This window comes from Macrobrachium nipponense, chromosome 35 (assembly GCF_015104395.2).
Source record: "Macrobrachium nipponense isolate FS-2020 chromosome 35, ASM1510439v2, whole genome shotgun sequence".
NCBI classification, from domain to species: Eukaryota; Metazoa; Arthropoda; class Malacostraca; order Decapoda; family Palaemonidae; genus Macrobrachium; species Macrobrachium nipponense.
The window spans coordinates 37184056-37190795 of NC_061096.1; positions in this window are offsets into that span (position 1 = coordinate 37184056).

A 6740-nucleotide genomic window follows, 5' to 3' on the forward strand; every position below is an offset into this window, starting at 1 on the left:
CGCTGAATGGCCTCATAGGTTCTAACCGGGCAGTTTGTCATCTAGCCACTGGGTAAACAAGTTCTTGGCTTTCGGGATTGTTCACTAAGAATGTTTGTTATATTATTATTATTATTATTATTATTATTATTATTATTATTATTATTATTATTATTATTAGGTACTATGCCTTTTAACTGGCCACTGATCTAACAGTATCTTCGAAACATATAAGTCTACAAGAAGTCAATATTTTTGTCCTAGTTCTTATCGTGTATGAAGTAAAATGATCAGGTCTATAACAAAGAGGGATACAGTCTCTGGTAAGACTAAAGACCTTTCAAAATTATTTCCTCCTGAAAAAAATAATCCACATTAATAAAATAATAATGAAAAAGTTCACTCTTGAAATCACTGTAGTAGGGGAAGATTCCTACGTTCTTCCATTTTGAGAGCAAAAAGGTCGTAAGGAATTTCTCTAACTTTACCCATAGATATCGAAGTGGAAATGTTATTTCGCACTCTGAGCCATATATACCCTTCCATCGGTTGAACGCCCTTCCATAAACTCTTCTTAAAATAATACTTTCACGGTGAGAACCCCTCTGCTAAAAGAGAGACAGACAGACAGACAGCGTTGTTTCTTGCTTTTTAATTGAAGAGTTCTGTAACCCAGAAAATATCAGGGAAAAATAAAAGTAATACAACCTGGCATAAATGTAATATATATATATATATATATATATATATATATATATATATATATATATATAATGTATCTATATACATATATATATATATATATATATATATGTATATATCTGTATACATACAGTACATAAGCGTCCTTGCGTTCTTATTAGGTTACATATTAAAATTCTTGCTCAAGTGGGTCATATGTAGCTTGGAATTGAATTTATGTTATTAAGAAAAGAAACAAATTTTTCATATATTCTTTTATGAAAAACAGAATGAGAAAGAGAATACGAATGAATTATTGATAAAGTTTATGGGGGAACGTGACAGAGAATAAACATCTGGATACTCTCCTGCGTTATCCTTGGTTCTCTCTCTCTCTCTCTCTCTCTCTCTCTCTCTCTCTCTCTCTCTCTCTCTCTCTCTCTCTCTCTCTCTCTTGGAAGTCGCTAGAAGAAAGCCTTATCCCTATATCTCAGACAATCAGTGATAGTAGGCGTTGGATAAACGGCATATTCAGATATATGGATATACGTTTAAATATTTACGGAAAAAATTAATATACGTAGGCAATGTGTTTTAGTTCATGCGTATAATGTTAAAATATTAGATTATTTCAAATTATCCATGAACCTTTTATGACAGATTTATGTTAGACCGAGGCCACACAGAACATTAGTTGGGCAATAAAGATTTAGTTCTTACTTACAGTGGGGCTTTAGTATATTCACATCAACCGCTCATCCGATGTCTAGGCCATTCCCTTACGACGCTCCTGATTGGCTGTTGATAAGCCAATCACAGGACTGGAAACTCAAAGTCTCTCGAGAGAGCTCACATAGGGAGGATTTATGTTTCATCTCCCCTGACTTTCAGGAGAGGTGGAACATACATCCTGCCTATGTGAACTCTCTAGAGACTGAGAGTCAGGAGAGGTGGAACATACATCCTGCGTATGTGAACTCTCTCGAGAGACTGAGAGTTTCCAGCCCTGCGATTGGCTTATCAACAGCAAATCAGGAGCGTCGTAAGGGAATGGCCTAGACGTCAAATGCACGGTTGATGTGAATCTACTATAATGAAGTTTAAACGTCATTTTCTTTAGTACTATTCGAGGTTATGTCACATCCAATACTGACAGAGAAACTTTACGAGTTTGAGTCGTTAGCTCCTCACAAGAAATGGTAACTTAAAGGCTACTTTGTCAGCTTGTTAATACTATACCATACTTCAAAGATATATACATACATACATACATACATACATACAATATATATATATATATATATATATATATATATATAGATATATATATATATGTCACAGTCAGTTCTAGTAAATTCCTCTTCATATTCATTTCATGCTTATCAAAATTCTGTGCAGCCGATGTGGGTAGCTAGATGTCCCTTACAACCGAAAAAAATCCCTTATTCCGTAGTCTCCCCCACCCACTCTCCCCTTCCCCAACCTCGCCACCCCCATTTCTAGTTCGGCCTAATTTCCTGTCCCTTTTGACTTCCAAAGCCGCCCTTAACTTTGACTTGAACTCTTCAGACCAAAACGCGTGACAAGTTGAAGCTCAACGACCTGGAAGGTGAACTGGGGGGAACAGCAGTGCCTTTAATTTACTTTTGTGTTATCGCTTCGGGATCTAATTCAGAGGGATAAAGCATATAGTCTTTTAAAAAGAGCTTTGATGTGTGGTTTCTCCCGTTACGATGCCATAATGCTCTTTTCTTGACCTTCTGAATCAGTTACTATTATTCTTTTCTGTAACATGTCAAATGAGATGAGGCTTTCTTTATCAGTAATTGAAACTGACTCAGTGATATAGATTATTGATTCCTCAATGATGGGTAAGTTAGAAGGCAACCATTGCTTGCGTAGACCCCTCAGAATTTGCTTGTTTACTCTGGAAAACCAAGATGGGAAAAAGCCGTCAAATGAATTTGGGAAAACTTATTGCCTTCGTATTATTCCTTCTGAGAGTTTTATCTGTTATTTAAGTGCTTTTTTTAAGCTTATGATATTCTATTCGGTGATATCATTTGAAAAAATAATGAAAATTAATTCAAAGTGAGCATCGAAGTTAAAGATTCTTTGAAATAATAAAAGCTAGTTTACTGCTTTTTGGAATAAGCCAGATGATATGCACCTTCCAAAGCACTATAGAGTTAAATCTTCAAATAGGCATACAGGCCTATCCTCTGCAGATAAACCTACTATATGCCTCGAAGCAACTGAACGGAGCCTGTACTCAGAATTCATTTTGATACACATAGCTTCTTAATTCATCTTTCCTCTTTATATACTCCAAAATATGATTCGATAGTTCGATTCCCGGGCATTCCACTGAGAAGTGAGAAATGCGTATTTCTGGTGACATAAGTTCACTCTCGATGAGGTTCGGAAGTCACGTAAAGCCGTTGGTCCCGTTGCTGAATAACCACTGGTTCCATGCAACGTAAAAATACCATAAAAACAAACAAAAATGTGATTCTCAGTTGCTTATTAACAAGAAATATCTTCTTGTTAGCTACTTAACATGAGAGACGCGACACCTCCCACTGTCAAAACAACGTTTTGCAGCGAAGCAGCGAAGCAAGCCAACCCGTTTTAAAAGCTCGCTTTTAAACAGCAACCATTAATTCCGGAACGGAAGAATTACATTCGTTATTTATTCGCTTTCATTCGCTTCATGAGGCTGTTTACGAAAGCGCCAGATTAATGGCGAAATAAATCTCCGTTAAAGATCTCGGGCACAATGTGAGCACTCCGCCAAATATTAATAAATCAAGAAGAGGAGTAGTTCTCATTCCTAATAAATTTCAACTTTCGCGTAATCTTCGGCTTCCGGATTCCGGAATCTTCCCACGGAATGGACTTCCATCGGACTTTGCCGGGAGATGGATAGAAAAAGTCCGGTTCTCCTGCAGACTTAAAGGGTGTTGCCCTTGTCAGCTATCTGTCTTCTTATCTGGCCCGCTGGTATGGTTGCTAGTGTCGTGGCATTCTGCTCAGATGTCGATGGTTCGCGCCTCCCCCAAGACGATGAAAAATCACTACCTCTGTATCATGATCAGTTACTGCTGCAGTGTGGGGTCAACGGTGGGAGGCTGAAAACAGCATTCTTTAGAAGCTTGAATTTCAAGTCAATGACTCCTTCGGTGGGCTTGTTCCATGTGAATAGGTGTCATCTAATAATAGTAATGATATCATATGAGGGGATTTAATTGAATTTTTAGTTCTACTTTATGCTGTTCTTCCAAAATCACATGCTGACATTCTCCCTGCTAATCCTCCCTTATCAGTTATTTCTCATGATTTCATTTCTTCTTTCTCTCTTTTCCTTTCCGCCCGTTCCTCTTCTATTTCCGACATTTTCACTTTTCATTCTTCATCTCCTTCAAATCCCGTCACTTTCCGCTCCCTTCTAGTTCTTCATTTCGGTTTCATCTCTTCTCTTCATCTCTAACTCCGTCTTAACGACACAACGCCAGAGGTCTTCTTTGCTTCAGAAGTTAATAAAAGAAATGATAAGATTAACCCACTTTGTATACGAGTGGTTCCACAATGTCCACATGATGCCTATATTTTCTTTGCGACGCAGATGTCCTCCTTCTCTGGGGACGAATTTCTTGTTTGGTATTAGATTTAGAGGAACTAAGTTAAGTATCTATACGAGATCAAAGAATGAATGATTAAAACAAGTATGAGATTGCTAATAAACACGAAATTACATATATCATATATATATACATATATATAAATATATATAGGTATATGTGTGTTTGTGGGTGTGGGTGTGTGTGTGTGTGTTAGTTTTAGTATGTTTATATAGGTACATATATATGAAATTTTTAACACACCGTGATGTATATATAAATACCGTTTAATATCCAGTTCACGCTACTTCGGGACTATCGCAGAAGGGGAATTTTTAAGTGTTAGATGGAATGGTAATATATATATGTATATATATATATTATATATATATATATATATATATATATATATATATATTAGTGTTTGTGTTACTGAGTGTATTTAACAATTAATATCTATCAAAATTACCAGCCAAGACCCGTAGTCATAGCGCACACGTAAACAGAAAAAAATGAAACCGCAATCATAATGTCTCTCAAACCCCGCAAATACAAGGGGTGCGTGGCGTTCAGTGCTGTTGATAGGCGATACACCTACAAGAGAAAATCTCTGGAGGAATTGGAAAACCGTCCGGAATCCAGCGAGACAAAAATTACAGTCAGGAACACGAGCATCTCATCGGAAACCGTTACAGAGTTCCCAGAGAAAAAATTATATATATACGTAAGCAAAGGCACTGAAACCGTTGCACAAACAAAGTAATTATGAAAGCGTCAAAGAGAAGAAAGGGAGGACAGATCCGTGAGGGAAAACACTGTTGTATAATAAAAATCCACAATTATATATATAGATAAGTTGTATTGTTTATGAAATAATACAACTTATTTATATAATTGTTGATTTTTTTTACACAATGCAAAGAGTGCTGTGAAGTTATGTTGGCTGATTCTCATCCGAGTAGGTGTGTTACAAGAGAGAGGAGAGAGAGAGAGAGAGAGAGAGAGAGAGAGAGAGAGAGAGAGAGAGAGAGAGAGGCAAAACTATTATGTACAAGAGGTGAGGATTAGAATATAGAAAACCGAGTATGCCGATTAACCAGGAACAAAAATATAAATAATCCCATCTTCCAAAATTCGTAATTTTAGTGACTCTAACCTTGAACCTATTGGCGATTAATCAAAATAAGCCAAATAGAAATGAGAACAGGGAGTCAGCGTTACAGCAAAGCCAATATATCTTATAGATCAACTATTCGCTCTGCAGTCTTAATTCTAATCAGCTAGTTCGACTTCGCTTCGAAACGAAGCCTAGCAATGCAGACTTTATGTTCGCTGTGACTGAGTTCAACTTGGACAGCCATTTCCTCTTGGGCTCATCACCAAACGAACGAGGAACTGAAGTATTCTCTCTCTCTCTCTCTCTCTCTCTCTCTCTCTCTCTCTCTCTCTCTCTCTCTCTCTCGCAACACGTACTAAGGTAAAGATCATTTAACATTGCTTTCAAAGATCACGTTGCAATCTTATTCACCTAAGCCAACTGTAACCACAGATCACATACACAAATGTCTAGGTCGTCAATTCTCAGCTATATTAACTTCCCGCCTAAACAAGAAAACTGTTTTTCGTTGTCTTTCCATAGGAAGATTTCGGAAGCTCGGCCACTTTTGGTGTAATTTTTGTCCCGAAACTTAACTCGGCAGCTGGTTTTGAGGGAAGGTTATTACCATTTTTATTATCATTCATAATACGAGCACGTCTATACTGAGCTGGAGTCTTTTTTTTTTTTAACTTAACATGCGAGCTTCCACGGGATAGAATGTCTATGAATAATAAACACACTCACACACAAACAAACACACACGGTGAAAAATTCCACGTGGAAAAAGGGAATGCGTAGGTGAAATTTTATCTAATTACTGGGAAGAATCATGATGCAGCCTAAAAATCAAGAAGGGCATGATTCTTAAATACGCCAAAGTTGCTGCGTCCCTTCGTCCCCTAGCTGCAGCCACTTCCATTCCTTTTATTGTACTTCCGTTCGTATTCTTTCTTCCATCTTAAATTTCCTCCCTCTCCTAACAACTAATTCATTGTGCAACTGCGAGGAGGTTTTCCTCCTTTTACACCTTTCAAACTTTTGTACTGTCATTTTCAGTTTCAGCTCTGAATGACCTCATAGGTCCTAGCACTTGGCCTTTAGCCTAAATTCTGTATTCGATTCTGTTGCAAATACGCCAAAGAATGATATCGTCTGCTTATAACTTTAAATGTTACTTATTATGTCAGGAAAGACAATACCACGTCTCCCTGATCCGTACAGATGAAAAAGGTTTCTGTAAGTTACTGCCATCCAAGTTACAAAAACATAATTTCAATAGTTACATAGCAAAAAAGCTGTGTGAACCATAGAACGATACAATACTAATAGACTTAGTTTTTCAGTAGCATAAATTTATTTTT